This window comes from Pleurodeles waltl, chromosome 3_1 (assembly GCF_031143425.1).
Source record: "Pleurodeles waltl isolate 20211129_DDA chromosome 3_1, aPleWal1.hap1.20221129, whole genome shotgun sequence".
In the NCBI taxonomy this organism is placed as follows: Eukaryota; Metazoa; Chordata; class Amphibia; order Caudata; family Salamandridae; genus Pleurodeles; species Pleurodeles waltl.
This window is the reverse complement of record NC_090440.1, coordinates 1,148,236,537-1,148,253,817: the sequence shown is the minus strand read 5'-3', so window position 1 is coordinate 1,148,253,817 and position 17,281 is coordinate 1,148,236,537.

Genomic DNA, 17,281 nt, shown 5'->3' with positions numbered 1-17,281 from the left:
GTCAATTGCACATTTACATGGCTTGCCCGCAATCATTGTGTCTGTTCAGGGCCCTCAATTTGTTTCTAAATTTTGGAAGGCCGTATGTGACCTGTTGCAGATTGATATCCGTTTGTCTACTAGCTACCATCCACAGTCAGATGGTCAAACAGAAAGGGTAAATTAATGTCTGGAACAATAAATTAGATGCCTAGTATTGAATGACACCAAAGAGTGGGATAAATTCCTCTGGGCTGCAGAGTTTGCCTATAATAATGCACAACACAGCTCTACCAAGGTAACTCCATCCCAGTGTTACTATGGTCTATGCCCTCATTTTCTCTTATTGCCTTACACATCTAGTACTAATGTTCCTTCTGTTCAGGACTACATGGATCAAATATGTAATATACAAAGAAGAGCACAAGAAAATTTGGATCAGGCGAAGCAGTCATATAAACTGAATGCAGAGAAACTCAGAGGGGCAAGTCCTGATTATCAGGTAGCAGATCAAATATGGTTGGTATCAAAATATCTTAAGTTGAAGGGATCACATACGTTTTATCCTCCTTTCATAGGGCCTTATCTGATATTCAAAGGATTAATGAGGTTGCCATGAAACTGGAATTGCCTCAAAAGCTATGTGTGCACCCTGTTTTTCATGTATCTTTGTTGAAACCCGTCGCTCCTGGTATTGTTCTCCCTCAAAGCCCCCAGTGGTGTTGATAGTTAATGAAAGTGAATTCGCAGTGGAGGATATTTTGGATTCAAAACGAGTGTGACACATATTCTATTACTTGATTCACTGGAAGGGCTATGGTCCCAAGGATTGCACTTGGGAACCTGCACTACCCCATTTTTTGTGCCTCTTTCATCAGCTGTATCCTGACTAACCCAAACCTGTGGGAGGCACCTTGGTGGGGGTGTACTGTCGGTCACCAGAGACATATGCTGCGGGCCCTATAACATGGTGCACAGAGCCTTTTTAGACTATGCGCTAAATCTTGACGACTGCTTGTTGTCAGTTCCCTTTTCATTACTCACCTGCTGTTTTTGCCTCACTTTGTGTTCACCAGGCACCTGTCAGTGGGTTTTCCTTTCCGTCTGGCTCGCCAGTTTTCCTGCTCTTGTTCCGCGTCCTTCGGACTCCTGCAAAAAGATACATGAAACAAAGGCATTATTTCAAAGCGGCAACATACGGATTGATAACTTTACAATTTGTGCCTAAAAACAAACGTTTACTTACCTGATTAGGATTCTGTCACTAGGACTGCTTCTGTTCTTTTCCTTCATTTGAATCCTGCAAAAAGATAAACACAACTGCATGGTTTCAAAGCAGCAACCTGTACATTGGTAACATTAATAAAATGTTCTAAAGACAAGAAGTTGCATATCTGATTGAATCCTGTTGCAAGGATTTCTGGATCAAACCATTTATTTTTGTTGCATTTTTGTTTGCCTAAAAGAAAGAATCAGACATTTATTATTATTTTTTTGCAGTGTTTGTATAGAAGTAGCCAGGACTCATAGTAAAGTATTGTTAGTGCATGTACAGACTTATTTCTAATGACTCTTAGCTAAATAGATAGTAAATTGCACCTTATGATTGCAGGAAGAAGAAAGCTGATCAGCCTAAGAAACTAGTTTTTCTATGAACAACTGATATTTGATCATCTCAACTCATAAGCACATGCTCTTAGATAGGTGTTAGTGTGAACCATTATATATCTACATGTATCTGTGATCATTATCTGTGGAATTAATTTTCTTGACTCTGTTTCAGAAGTATTGCATAACCAATTCAGCATACTGGAACCAGCATCTACAGAAAGGGAGAAAGAACATTAGGTAAATCTAGCTTGTATACTTAGAATTGGGAAAAAAAGTTTGTCTGAGTATTGAGTACTAAGGTTGTTTTACCATTTACGGATAGCCTGGAAGACATCCAACATCGCACTGGAAAGGTCTAGCCCTGTTCAAGGCTTGTCCCTTCATCCTGATGGATCAGGCGTGACTTCATTTGGAGTCCGTTTGGTTCACAGAGAAGCTTGGAACCATCATTGTGTGAATTTCAACCCTGCAGAAAGGTAACCCTGACAGTAGGCAGTGGTATGTGGACCAATTGCTGCTCTTAAAAATGTTTTTACAACCATTCTCAAAGGGGAAGAGGTCCCTTCGTGATCCCTTCCCATTTGAGAATAGGTTACCACCACCTACTGGGAATAGGTGGTAAAATGTGAAAGTTTTGCTACTGCATTTCGGTCACAAAGCATTCACACATACCAGTGTCATTCGGTATTAGAAAGGGACGCCCTAAATACACCCCTTCCAATATCGAATCCTAAACCCTATTAGGTATTTTGTAATAGGTTACCAAACCGTAAATAGGACCTTTGCAAACAGCTCGATTCTGCAAAGTGGACCATTTGCAACAGATAAACAATTTTGCACATCTGGCCCTTAATTCTTAAATTCAGTTTGTCAAATCCCGTGCAGCCATTTCCCACTTCCCTATCATTTGCTCATATCCCTGCTCTCCGGCTGAGAGCATATACTACCTCGAAATTCCCTGTCAGGCCAATAATGACTTCTCTGTGTAATTGAGAATTACAAAGTCCATGGAAACATCATAGACCTGTCATATTTCCTCTGAAATTTTGGGGGTGAAAGTAGATACATTTAAAGGAGAAACTACAAACATAATGAGGAATGACTGGGTTAAAAAAAGAGAGACCGCCTCCAGATCCAGTTCCAGCCTGAAGACAGGATATTCAGTGTGTGCTTCTCTAACCTGCACCTTTCTTCTTATTGGGATTTCTTTAAAGTAAGGACCTGCAGTTGAGTGATAATAGCATAAATAAGTACATTCCTACTGCGCATTCAACTGTTCAGCCATTCACATTCACCCAATTCTATCATTCCCCTAACCTGGATCTTTTGAGAGACTAGCCTCTCTCTAAGAGAACAATGTTAACTTAATATCTTCTTTTCACCAGGAGTCAGAGGTATCCAGGGTTCTCCGGAGAACAGTTCAAAGGTTCACAAATATACACTCTACTAATGTCTTTTACAGGAAACGAAAACTCCTTTTCAAGGTTCAGTTTTCCCAATCACAGTCTCTAGGAATTAGTCTGAGCACTGAGGTTTGTCTCTAAGACTGGCAAGTCCGCAAGGTGAAGAGTTTTTGAATATATAAGTACATATATGTATTGGCAAGTCTGGAAATCATACAAAAGGATTCCTTACTGCAGTTGCTTGAAGTTCTGTTAAGCCAAAACAAGTTCTCCTCAGAAAGCCAATAGCCAGTTGTTGGAAGAAGGAAGAAATTCAGCTTATCCAGAAGGGAAAAAGTAGGTGATGTGCACACTGTAACAAGAAAATTAATTAATTACTCAAAACGGGAAGAATTCTCTATGAATCAAAGCGCCTCAGGAACACTGCTCATTCTCCTCAGGATGACAGTGGAAGTGCACAGCTCCCGGAGAGAAACAGCTAGAGGAAAGCTTCAGCACAAGACTAAGATAGAAACAATAGAGCGCTGACCTCACAAAGATTTGCGGCCACCATCTTGAGTGGCAGTTAAACCTGAAGAAGCTAGTTCTAAGAACAGCCTTCGCAAGAGCCACCGGGAGTGAGTATGCCGCTACAACCAACGTGGTTACAAGCAAAAGGGAAATTGTTTTTGCTGAGGGAAGAACTTAACAACACTGGCAATAGTTTTCCTGACAATGGAAGACATCCGTGGCCAAACTCAACATGGGCTGAAAGGGCTGAGGGCGTGTATGGGGAGCGTACTATGGTAATCCTAATTTCCTCCCAATCTAACACTAAAACCCAATTTGGTGCAGTCACTGTTCCCTCAATAAACCCAGAGATAGATGTCTGGTAGAACAAGCAAGCTTTTGTTGCAACCAGACAGAGGATACACACAAATTGTTTTAGCATCCTGTTTTCATCCCTTTTAAGTGCACCCCCTGTAGTATTTGAAAACCCAGCAGACCTGTCAAGCAGGATTTGACAGTCCAGCATGATCTGAACCACTTTATTGTCAGAAAGAAGCCTTCTATGATTGGAGTTTGCCTGGTTGGGGAGAAAGCTAGGATCCTTCCCAGCTGTCAGTAAACATTTGCCTCTGCCAGGTGAGGCCAGTTTACAATTAATCAAACTCCAGGGTAATGCAATTGGCCCTCCTCTGAAGCGGGCAACATCACCTCCGAGCACATAATACTTTGTTTTCTTCTCTAGAATCAGTCCTAACACCTCTTCAAATGCTAATTACTTGCTGGTAGAGAGAGAACAAATACAAATAGGCCTCCAGAAGAATTAGGCAGGGAAAATGTAACATTGTAAAAGTACATGTTCCTTAACGTTTATCAAAAATTCAACTTCAACATTGAATTGGATTTTTAATAACCTTAAAATATAGTAGTGTATTTTTCTAGCTGTTTCTTAACTGAAATTAGCATTATTAATTGTAATGATGTAACCCAGTTTTCCCTAAGGGGAAGCAAGTCTTGCTCCAGTGAAAAGGGTTTAAGGACTATTTCACTGAAATTACATGTTTGACATTAAAGTCCAACATGTCATACTTTTAAATACCATAAACCCTACCTCCTGGACAATACAGCCTATGTATGGGCAACTTGTAAATATTTAAAAAGAAGGGGGGGCATGGCTTGCAAGCTAAGATGGCAGACGACCAAGCCCAATGCACCACACAGGCCCACAGTGAATTATTCGCAATTTGCCATCTTGGGATACCATGGGCCCGTCAGCCTGAGGGGCAACAGTGGCTGAGCTTCCGGGGGTAGGGGGAATCGGTATTCCTGCGTGGCAGAGAACCAGCAGCTGAGGTCAGAGGGAGCTGTGGCAAGAAAGCCTCACCTTAAGAGGGAGGAGACTGGAGAGGGTGTAGTGCTGTGGTTAGTGTTCTTGGGGCTGGGAGCCCCTGCAGACATTGATAAGAACTACATCCCACCATGGTGAAGATAGGAGAGGTGATTGGAGGATCTGACCGGGGTGCGAGTAGGAGCAGGGTAAGAGGTCTTAAGGCACGAGTCACTGCCCGATGTTTGCACACACTAAAGTGATGGAGCCTGGTACTGCTGTGGCAGGCCTGGCTGAACGTGGTCTGCGCTCCCCCCTCACCCTCTGGATGCCACTGAGGGGAGAAACACAAAGCCCCCTGAGGTCCCTGGCCCAAGAGATGGGGCCTGGTATGGTCCAAGTGTGGAAAGTTGTGCGCCGATATGTGGTGGCTAAGAGAAGGAGCAACACGCATTGGACAGACCTGTGGTGCTCCTGGCTGGCCACCTCTCATAGAGGGAACTCAATACCATGAGGTGTTGCACAGATTGTGCCTCTCCCATGGCCAGTACATTAGAGGAATCCTGGGACTGGTGGGCACCACCTCCAGGCATAGCCTGTGGTTGATATGTGTCAGCCTGCATGGGGTGGCCACCCCACTGCGGTACTGACAGGGATGTGGAAGCAGCGCCTGGCCTGGAAGGCGGAGAGTGGCCCATTTTGGATCTACTCTGGGTGGAGGTTTCAACTGTGGGGTGCAGAGAGAGAGCTGATTATGAGGGCCACCCACTTGGACTCACATATATTGGGCATAGAGGTGCTTATGGGGCCCATTACTGCAATGGGGAAACCAAAGACCACAACTGCGGGCACCCAGTCAGGGTCTGTGGAGTTGTCCCAATCCCAGTGGCAGAGGTGTAGGGGTTGTAGCCCAGGATGCACTCTATACAGCTCTCACTTGACAAGATTCTTGAAGCCATTGAAAACACTAAGGCCCTGATTTATACTGTTTGGTGCAAAACTGCACTAATACAGTTTTGCATCAAAAAGTTTAGTACCGGCTTGTACCATTTCTGAGCACCAGCCGGGCACCATATTTATGGAATGGTGCACGCTGGTGCAAAGGGTGGGCTAGTGTAAAAAAAAATGACGTTAGCCGGGTGGGGCTGGCTTTATGGAAGAAGGAGGTTTTGCACCAAAAAATTACGTTAGGCAGGCTATAGTAAACAAAAAAGACTCTAACCAGCCTAGCGTCATTTTCTGATGCAAAACCATCCATACCAAATGACTCCTGTCTTAGAAAAGACAGAAGTCATGCCCACCACTCCAATGGCCAGCACAGGGGACCAGGGTCCCCTAGGCATGGCCAGTGCACCCAGTGTCCACTGGGGGGCCCATTTCAGGGACCCCAATGGCACTTAAAAAAATAAAATAAAATACTTACCTGTACTTAGCTATACTTACCTGGGATGGGGTCCCCCATCCTCCGCTGTCCCTCTGGTGTGGGTGGGGGTGTCCCTGGGGCCTGGGGAGGGCACCTGTGGGCTTATACCATGGTGTTCCACCATGGAAACAGACACACAGGTCCTCTAATGCCTGCCCTGAGCCAGGCATTAAATAATGGGGCAAAGCAAGCTTTGCATTATTATTTGACCCTTCCTCCCTCCGTGCGTGAATTTAGTACGTGGGATAAATATGGCGCTAAGGCCATAGAGTAATTTTTTGCACGGGAACGCCTACTTTGCATCTCATTGAAGCAAAGTAGGTTTCCACATCCTAAAAATGACTTTAACTCCATAAATTTGGCACTAGAAGGGTCTAGCGTCAAAGTATAAATATGGAGTTAGTTTTGCACCAAAAGTGCGTAAAGAAATGATGCAAATTCATTGCAAAACAAGTATAAATATGCCCCCAAGTCTACTCCAAAGAGACATCAGCACTGTATCTTTTGGTTTGGGGCTCCTGCGGGTTGATCACCAAAAGCTGATAGACAAAGTGAAGAGCAGGGAAGCCGCAGTGGGAGACTTGCAACCCAAACACCAAGCACTGAGACTGCAAATGACAGAACTCATGGACAGAGAGCACATTTTAGAACACAGCACTGAGGACCCTGAAGGGCACAACCGCCAAAATAATATATGCATTTTGGGTCCCCCCGAGGGGCTGGAGGGAGGAGACATGGGCCCTCATTACAACCCTGGCGGTTGGTGTTAAAGAGGCGGTAAGACCGCCAACAGGCCGGCGAAAAAAAAAATTGAATCACGACCATGGCAGAAACCACCAACATAAACAGACACTTTAACACTCTGACCGCCACGGCCATACAAACAAACAGCGCGGCAGTCACCGCCAACAGATAGGCGGAAGACAATGTACCATCACCCTATCACAACACGGCAATCCGCCACCTTTTCCAGGGCGGAACCAACGCGATCAAAAACACGGCAGAAACAGGACTTGGAAGGGAAAACGCTCACCTCACCACACCCCATGAGGAACCAGGACACCATGGAGCCAGAACTCCAGATACTCCCTGTGATAGTCTTCCTGCTCCTCTATCAGGAGCACCAAAGACGGCGGCGACAACCACGGTGAGTACTGCACCTACAACACAGGGGAGGGGGAAGGGAAAAGAGAGTGACACACACACGCAACACCCCCACACCCACCCTCACCCACAACACCATACACACAAATCCATGCTGCAACATTACATATACACCCCCTCCCCGCCCCCGGAAGAAAGCAAGGACAAAAGGAAATGATTTGAACGATTGTAATCAATAAAACTCCAGTACTCAAAAATCTAAATACAGTATATACAATTATGTACAACAAATACACAAGTCCGGGTAGTGCACCAATTATTGTCCGTGTACCACTGGGACCAAAATGCATGGGCGAGGCCCACACATGACACCAGACTTCAAACGGAGAGAACACTGCAGGGGCATCAGATCGAAATGAAACAGGCACCTCAGGGGGAGGGAAGGCGGGGGCACCTCAGCCAGATGAATGCACGACGCCACTGCTCCACGAGGGGGCTCCATGCCCATTGATGTATCCTGGGGAGTGCAAAGCCACAGTCGCTCAAGTCTTTCCAGTGGGTGGGTTGTCCACTGCTTTATCCTGGGGAGTGCAAAGCCACAGTCTCTCAAGTCTCTCCAGTGGGTGGTTTGCCCACTGCTTTATCCTGGGGAGTGCAAAGCCACAGTCACTCAAGTCGCTCCAGTGGGTGGTTTGCCCACTGCTGCATCCTGGGGAGTGCAAAGCCACAGTCTCTCAAGTCTCTCTATTGGGTCGTGTGCTCACTGCTTTTTCCTGAAGAGTGCAAAGCCACAGTCTCTCAAGTCTTTCCAGTGGGTGGTTTCCCCACTGCTTTATCCTGGGAAGTGCAAAGCCACAGTCTCTCAAGTGGATGCCTTTCTCCACTTGTTCTGGAGGGGGCTTTGTGCCCAGAGTGCTTCATCCTGCCAAGGTCAGAGGTAGTGGATGTGATACTCCACTGGTTCTGGAGGGGGCTTTGTGCCCAGAGTGCTTCATCCTGCCAAGGACAGAAGTAGTGGATTTGATACTCCACCGGTTCTGGAGGAGGCTTTGTGCCCAGAGTGCTTCATCCTGCCAAGGACAGAGGTAGTGGATGTGATACTCCATTGGTTCTGTAGGGGGCTTTGTGCCCAGAGTGCTTCATCCTGCCAAGGACGGAGGTAGTGGATGCCTTTCTCCACTGGTTCTGGAGGGTGCTTTGTGCCCAGAGTGCTTCATCCTGACAAGTACTGAGGTAGTGGATGTGATACTCCACTAGTTCTGGAGGGGGCTTGGTGCCCAGAGTGCTTCATCCTGCCAAGGACAGAAGTAGTGGATGCCTTTCTCCACATAAAGTCATGCATCATGGAAGCTGCCCAGGCTCCTGGAACTGACCACCAGCCTCGGACGACTGACCACTGGGGATGGCAGCCATGTCTGCGGTGGTGCCACTGGCTCAGGATGTCGCGGGACTGCTGGCGGTGCTTACGGTGGGGTCATTCGCGGCGGTGCTGGCGGCGGCCTCTGTGGCATCGGTGCTGGCGGCGACCTTGGTGACGGCGGTGCTGGCGGCCGCCTCTGTGGCATCGGTGCTTGCGGTGGCCTAAGTGGCATCGGTGCTGGCGGCGGCATCTGTGGCAGCAGTGCTGGCGGCGGCCTCTGTGGCATCGGTGCTGGCGGCGGACTCTGTGGCGGCCGTGCTGGCGGCGGCCTCTGTGGCATTGGTGCTGGCAGCCTCTGTGCCATTGGTGCTGGCGGCGGGCTCTGTGGCGGCGGTGCTGGTGTTGGGCTCAGTGAATGCAGTGCTGGTGGCGGGATCAGTGACTGTTGTGCTGTTAGTGGGCTCAGTGACTGCGGTGCTGGTGGCGGCCTCAATGACAGCGGTGCTGGTGGCGTTGCAGGGGGCGGTCTTCTCCGCCGTGCAGGTTGGTGTCGGCGTGGACTGAAGGTGTGACACTGGTCCAATTGTCAGTGCCACCATGCCCTCTCCTGACCTGCCCTTTATTTTCTGGCCCTTCCCCACCTTGGATGGTGGCACAGCTGTCTTGCCACCATCCCCTTTCGTTTTCCCTGAGCCCTTGGTGACAGCTGTTTTATGCTTCTCCCTCCAGGATGTGGGCAACGTTTTGACTTTTGCAGGTGGTGGAATGTCCTTGCCCTCGTTCCGTGGCACATGGCAGCCCTGTTGGTTGGCGCACTCCAATAGCCCGCAGTTGCTCGCACCACTGTGTCTGGTGATGTGGTGGCTGAGGTGCTGGGTTCGGACCTGGAAAGCCTGGCCCTAGGGGAAGGACGGGGGGCGGGAGGTGTAGGGAAGAGGTCAATAATAGCCAGGAATTTTTTTCAGACACACTGGGACGGGTAGATGGATGGGGTTTGGGAGTGGAGGAAGAGGCAGTAGCTGTAGGAGGTGTACGTTTGCTGAATTTGGGTGAAGGTCCATGGGCTGGAGGCTGTTGTGAGGTGGATGGCTGTTGGATGGGTGTGTGCCTGTGTTTGTGTACTTTGGGAGGAGGGCTCACAGACACACAGGGAGAGGACACAGGGAATGTGTGAATGGTAGTGGGGGTGGTGAGTGCACGTGAGCGGTGTGTGGTGATGGGCGTGCTGGTGATGGAGGTAGTGGCTGAAGATGTAGTGCATGCAGGTGTGAGTGGAGATGAGACAGGGAGGGAGGAGGATGAGGACGTGGAGGAGGTGGACACAGTGGAGGCAGTGGATGTTAGTATGTCTGCATGGGTATGATGCTTGTGTGAGTGCCTGTGGGGTGTGTGGTGCTTATGTATGCCTGAGCCACCCTTGTGTGTTGAGGTGTGTGCATGCTGATCTGATGGTGTGCTTGGGATAGGCAGAGGTACAGGGGATTGGGTCTGGGTGGAGGAGGTTGGAGGGGGGAGGCTGGACACAAGGACAATGGCTGCCATCAGTGCTGAAAACCAGAGCCTGAAATGCTCTCTATTGGGCTGCCATGCCAGAATAAATGCCGTCCAGGTATGCATTTGTTTGTTGCAAATGCCTCTCGACACCCAGGATGGCATTCAGAATGGTTGATTGCCCAACAGTGAGGGATCTCAGGAGGTCAATAGCCTCCTCACTGAGGGCAGCAGGGCTGACTGGGGAAGGGCCTGAGGTGCCTGGGGTGAAGGAGATGCCCACCCTCCTGTGATAAGAGCGGCCACGGGACACACGCTGAGGGGCTGCTGGGAGGGCGGTGCTGGTAGGGGGGGTGGCGGCTGTACCTGTTGATGCGGGGGGCACAGGGGGGCCCGCCATTGCAAGGGAGCTCCCATCAGAGGAGGAGTCGCTGTCGGTGCTGTCACCTCCTGTCCCCACCATGGAGCTCCCCTCGCCCTCTGTCCTACTGGTGGCTTCTGACTCCGTTGTCTCGCCCTCCAGGGCCAGTGGGATGCAGCTCCCTCCTGCTCCGGTGCCACTGCTCCTCCACCTCATGACGCTATTGCACACAAGAACAGGGAGACCACAAAAAGGGGGGGAAAGACAGAAGAAAGACATGTTCAGTGCATGCAATACCACTACTGTTGGTGGACACTACAGACACATCAGCCCTCTGCACTACGCCATGCACTTAGAGTTCCTAGATTATTCACAGGGCCATGGGGTACAAGGCCTATGCCCGATTGCTGCACACATGGAAGTCACTGGAGCCTGACTAGGTGTAGATGGCTCTTAGCACTGGTGGGGTTGGGGTGCCACATAGCCTGCCTCACAAAGGGACCTTGCCTACAAAGCTCGCCCTGGCCTAAGGTAACCCACTGCCCACCTCCCCCACCCAGACACCTCGTAATGCACACAGAGTCAGATGGATGTGACTGTACTCACCCCCTTGTGGCTGCTGTGATGCCATCAAGCGCCCATCCGACTCCAGATACGCCACCGCCAGGATCCAGTACATCAGGGGGGTCATGGTGCAACGGGCACCCCTCCCATGTTAGGAGGCCATCCCCAGCTGGGCCTCCGCCATCTTCTTGCTCCAGCGGTGAATGTCCTCCCATCTTTTCCGGCAGTGGGTGCTCTGTCTGTGGTGGACCCCCAGGGTCCGGACGCCCTTGGCGATGGCACGCCAAATATCCTTCTTCTGGTGGGCGCTGACCTATAAGAATAGAACAGGGGAAAAGGAAAATCTTTAACCGTCCGGACGTCACATTCATTGGCCCACGTTCCCACCCTTGCCCTGACGCACATACACTCACCGTCCGCTCATGCAGGGCTCAGTCCCCCCCACTCTATCTTCCATCCACACCACTCCAAACAGGCATTGCCCATACAGCATGCTCACTGTGTACTCACCTGTTTGTCTGGAGGACCATAGAGTAGCGTGTACTGGGGGAGGACCCCATCCACTAACTTCTCCAACTCCTCCAAAGTGAAGGCCCTTTCCCCAGACACATGAGCCATCGTCACTTCCAGACTGAGGTCACAGCAGCACTTGCAGTGTAGGTCCTCTCCTGTCGAAGGACAGGTATCAAGTGAGTGAACAGACAGAAATTGGCGGGCATGTCCACGGTGGTGCGTACCGTCACCACCGGCGTACATCATCATTGGCTCCTGGGACCCATAGGGTCCAATGTTAACCAATGCAGGATTGCGTCGCAGTCTTCGACCGCCTACCACGACGATGTACAACGCCAGCGCAGTTGCCTCATATCCCCTTGTCCCACCTTACAGGTCAGGCAGCCGCCATTTCATGGGGCCACATGGCATTAATAATAACTGCGTCACAGCTATCTAGGACTTGCATACCTACAGTGAGAGGCACATTGCGGATTCACAAATGTGTGCAAATTAAATTTTTGTAATACCTCAGTGTTGGCTGACTCTCTGCTCGCTATTCTCGTCCATAGGGCATGTCCGCTGGGGCAGGTGATGAGATGGCGGCATCCTCCGGTGAACAGAACGCTGGTGGACCTGTCGACAATGGAAGAGAGACTAGTAATAGTCACCTACAGACTTGATCGTGCAACAATCCTGGAACTGTGTGCCCAGTTGGAGCCAGACCTGATGTCAGCAATCCGCCATCCCACAGAGATCCCCCCTCTAGTGCACATCCTGCCAGTACTCCATTTCCTGGCAAGTGGGTCTTTTCAAACTACAGTGGCCATTGCGTCAGGGATGTCCCAGCCTATGTTCTCAAACATGTTGTCCAGAGTGTTGTCTGCCCTGCTGAAACAGCTACATCGTGTTCCATCAGGTGGAGGATTTGCCTACAGTGAAAGGTGACTTCTATGCCCTGGGACATATCCCCAACATCATAGGTGCCATTGAAGGGACACATGTGGCCTTGGTACCCCCCCCGCAGGATTGAACACTTGTACAGAAACCGGAAGAGCTACCATTCTATGAACGTGCAGATGGTATGTTTGGCCGACCAGTACATCTCCCATGTGAATGCCAAGTTTCCTGGATCAGTGCATGACGCTTACATTCTGAGGAAAAACAGCATCCCTTATGTGATGGGGCAACTCCAGAGGCACTGTGTGTGGCTAACAAGTGAGGACAAGGACCCTATACCGTGTGAATAGTTGTCTGGGGTTGTCCCTAAGGGTTAGTGTGTGTCTAACAGTTGTCCCTCGACATTTGCAGATGACTCTGGGTACCCCAACCTGTCATGGCTACTGACCCCAGTGAGAAATCCCAGGACAAGGGCAGAGGAACGCTACAATGAGGCATATGGGCGAACTAGGAGAGTGATTGAAAGGACCTTCAGCCTCCTGAAGGCCAGGTTCCGGTGCCTCCATATGACAGGTGGTTCTCTCTACTACTCACCAAAGAAGGCGTGTCAGTTCATCGTGGCCATCTGTATGCTGCACAACCTGGCATTGCGACGACAGGTGCCATTTCTGCAGGAGGATGGTCCCGAAGGAGGTCTTGTGGCAGCTCTGGAGCCTGTGGACAGTGAAGAAGAGGAAGCAGAAGAAGAGGATATCGACAACAGAAACAACGTTATCCAGCAATACTTCCAGTGAGACACAGGTAAGAAGATGTCACTGCCTCACACATCTCATACTATTGTTTGAGCTAGCATGAGTCTGTCAGTTTCACCCAGTGTATGGACCCTGACTAGTCACTTTGCCTTTCCATTTCACAAATGTGGGTCCCACTGTGTGACCTCTGCTAGCTTACCTCATGGACTAGAGCTGTGTTACATCGGTATGTTGACAATACAATTGACATTGCTATATTCTATAGTTATTGCAAAAACACATTTCTGAAAGCACAGACTGACTCCAGATTGCTTTGTGATTCAAGTGTGTTTATTTCTGTGCAAATAAGAGGAGGGGGTTGTAAAATGGTCAGGGGTGATGGTGGAGGAATGTCCATGGCAGAGTCCAGTCTATTTGTTTCACAGGTGCATAGTCCAAAGGGGTATAGGAAGTGGAGCTAGGGCAGTTGATGGAAGGACAGGGTGACAAAGTGGGACATAAGGATGACATTCAGGGGGGTCTCATTTCCCGGCGGGGGTCTTGGCATTGTTCTCTGTCTTTGTCCTATATCTCAGGGACCGTTTGCTGGGTGGTTCTCCATCTGCAGGGGGTGGGGTGCTGGTGTCGTGGTCCTGTGGCGGTGCCTCCTGTCCACTAGCGCCGGCGGAGGTGGTGGGCTGTTCATCATCCAGGCTAGCGTCAGGGGCCCCTTGTTGTGCCACAGTGTCCCTCCTGGTGTTCACAAGGTCCTTCAGAACCCCTACAATGGTGACCAGGGTGGTGTTGATGGACTTAAGTTTCTCCCTGATCCCCAGATACTGTTCCTCCTGCAGCCACTGGGTCTCCTGAAACTTGGCCAGTACCGTTGCCATCGTCTCCTGGGAATGATGGTACGCTCCCATGATGTTGGAGAGGGCCTCGTGGAGAGTGGGTTCCCTGGGCCTGTCCTCCCCCTGTTGCACAGCAGTCCTCTCAGTTCCCCTGTTTTCCTGTGCCTCTGTCCCCTGAACCGCGTGCCCACTGCCACTGCCCCCGCCCCCAGGTCCCTGATTTTCTTGGGGTGATGGGTTTGCCTGGGTTCCCTGTAGTGGTGTACACACTGTTGCTTGACGTGTCCTGGGGACAGAGGGATGGGCCCGCTGGGTGGGTACTGTGCTTGTGTTTCCTGAGGGGGGAGGCTCTGTGGTGGCATGTGCCAGTGTCAGGGGAACCGACTGTCCCGGGGTCCCAGATGGGCCGGGCTGGTCATCTTGATCCCGTTGGACAGAGCTGCTGTCATCACTGTGGGCCTCTTCTGTGGGAGGAGTGGACATGTTTGGAACCTCCTGTCCGGTGACGTTGGGTAGGGGTCCTGTAGGGGTGTAAAGGCATGATTATTGCATCTGTGTGAGCATCTGTGTGAGCCATTGTGTGCAATGGGTGGGTGATCCTGTATCCAGTGCTTGCATTCTTGTCTAGGACCTTGTGTGATAATTGGTTTGGGGTCTTTGTGGGTATCTGTAGTGGACATGCTTTGGTGATGGGTGTCCATGCTTAGGTGTTCCATGCAGAGCTTGCTGTTGGGATGGGTGGGTTGTGCTAGTGGGACATTTGTGAGGTGTTGGAGTGATGGGGTGAGGGTGTAATAGTTAAGACCTGACTTACCAGAGTCCATTCCTCCTGCTACTCCTCCGAGGATGCAGTATAGCCAAGACTTGCTCCTCCCATGTTGTTAGTTGTGGGGGAGGAGGTGGGGGTCCGCCGCCAGTCCTCTGTACTGCAATCTGGTGTCTTGAGGCCATGAAACGCACCTTCCCCCATAGGTCATTCCACCTCTTCCTGATGTCATCCCGTGTTCTTGGATGCTGTCCCACTGCGTTGACCCCGTCTATGATTCTGCGCCATAGCTCCATCTTCCTAGCAATGGAGGTGTGCTGTACCTGTGATCCGAATAGCTGTGGCTCTACCCAGACGATTTCCTCCACCATGACCCTGAGCTCCTCCTCAGAGAACCTGGGGTGTCGTTGAGGTGCCATGATGTGGTTTGGGTGATGTGTGAGGTGGTGTCGGTTGTGATGTGTGAAGGGATGTGTTTGTGTGTGTTGTCTGAGGTGCGTGGATGGTGTGTGTGTGTGATGGTGTTGTGTGCCTGTGGATGCTCGTGTTGTTTCTGGAGGTGTCTCTCTCTGGGCTTCTTTCTCAATGGTTTTCCGCAGTTGAAAGACCGCTGCGTGGATTAGTGGGTCGTGATAGTGTGGGTGTATTCCTGTTGGCATGACGGTGGAGGTTTTGGTATCGCCAGTTTATCACTGACCTTTGGTGTGGCGGACTTGTGTGGGTGTCTGGATTTTGGCGGATTCCAGGCTGTGGGTCGTAATAGCTGTAGCAGAATTCCGCTGCCGCAGCAGTGTGTTGGCGGTCTTCTGCATGGCGGTAAGCGTGATTTACCGCCAATGTTGTAATGAAGACCATGGTGTTGTACTTAGAACACTGGATACGGACTGTGGCCACCCCAAATCACCTGACGCCTTTCTTCGCATTATAACGTGCCCACAAGATACCGGCCCAACCACCAGCGCTGGACTGCTTGTTATGGCCGGTGGTGGTTAAGCTACTTCACTACAGGGACAGAGACATGATCTTTCAAAGAGCACAGCCTGTAAGCCCATTAACTGTAGGAAATGGAAAAGTAACCCTGTTTACAGATTTCACAACCACCATGCAGGCCAAATGGGTCTCCGTCATGGAGGTGAAAAGAGAACTCCAGGAAGAGGGATTGCAATACTCAATGTTCTCAGCCAAACTGACAATCATGTTGGCCGGCACTATATACCTCTGTGCACACCTCGGGGTGGCATGGGTATGGTTGGAGGCATATAGATTGGGGACCACTCCACCGGTGGCATGGACCTCGGGACTAAGGCTAAACACAGACCCAGGCAAGGCTCTTGTGGTGCCCCTCACCAGAGGACACTCAAGAAACTGACCAGATCACAGATGGAGAGGGGTAGGGCTGCCACACTTTTGGTGATGGCTGAGATCACAGTGCCACAACCATCTGAATCGGAGACCAGTACCCCTTCAGACAGGAACTCTGTGGTGTCAGAGGGCTCGCTGGTGTACAGTGGTCATCTCCCAACTGTAACCCCGCAGACTGCAGAGGACCTGATCTGAATTGGGGAAGCATGGAGATGTCTATAATACATGGACGTCAGGTGACACTAGCTGTACGTACCTCAGATGCATAGAGGTTCAAAATGCCATGCTGCAAGAAAAGTCCTCACGTGCTGGAGGCAAAGCTCCTGCAGTGTCGATGGTGAAGGCAGGTATATCCAGTCTCATACTCTGCTTATGCTACGGGTGCCCTTTCTTGGATAAGGCCAGGGATATCCTGTGAAGTAGTCTGACCCACCATTGATAAAGATGGATCGTATGTCCTAGTCAAGTTAGATTATTTGGTAGAGAGGTCACACTGGGAGGCATTTAAATCAAGACCAATCTACATCTCTCCGGTCCCTTTCTGTGCTGCTGGGTCACCTAGCCATGGTGGAGCTGATCCTGGGTGAGGATGTTAACTGTGTAGAAGATATTTCCCTAGAAGCCCCAGCCCTCCCTACTTGGAGCACACAACCACAGATTGGCAGGGTGCTTCCGGGAGTGGTTGCAAAATTGGGGTCTAAAGGGCATCTGGAGGGTCCAACATGGGTTGGGACAGGATAACTCCTACTAATCCTACATTTTCAAAAAACACACATCGATTGTATGTTCAAGTCGGCTAAGCCAATATGTGAAACTCACAAAGTATCTTGGCTGTGCTTTCTTGAATCACAGCCCTCTATTACTGGGGTTCTGGCCAGAGGCTGAACGCCCAGTGATACCCGCTTGGTAGCTATGTCCAGCTATCCTGACAACGCTTGCTGTAGGGACTCCCTGAAAGAAGCCTTAAAGGGGTACTCTGAACTTAATCAGGGCTCGGCGTCCACTAGCCTAGTGGAGTGGGAGGGGTATAATCTAGTAATCCGCGGTCACTGCCTGAACCAAATGGTGAG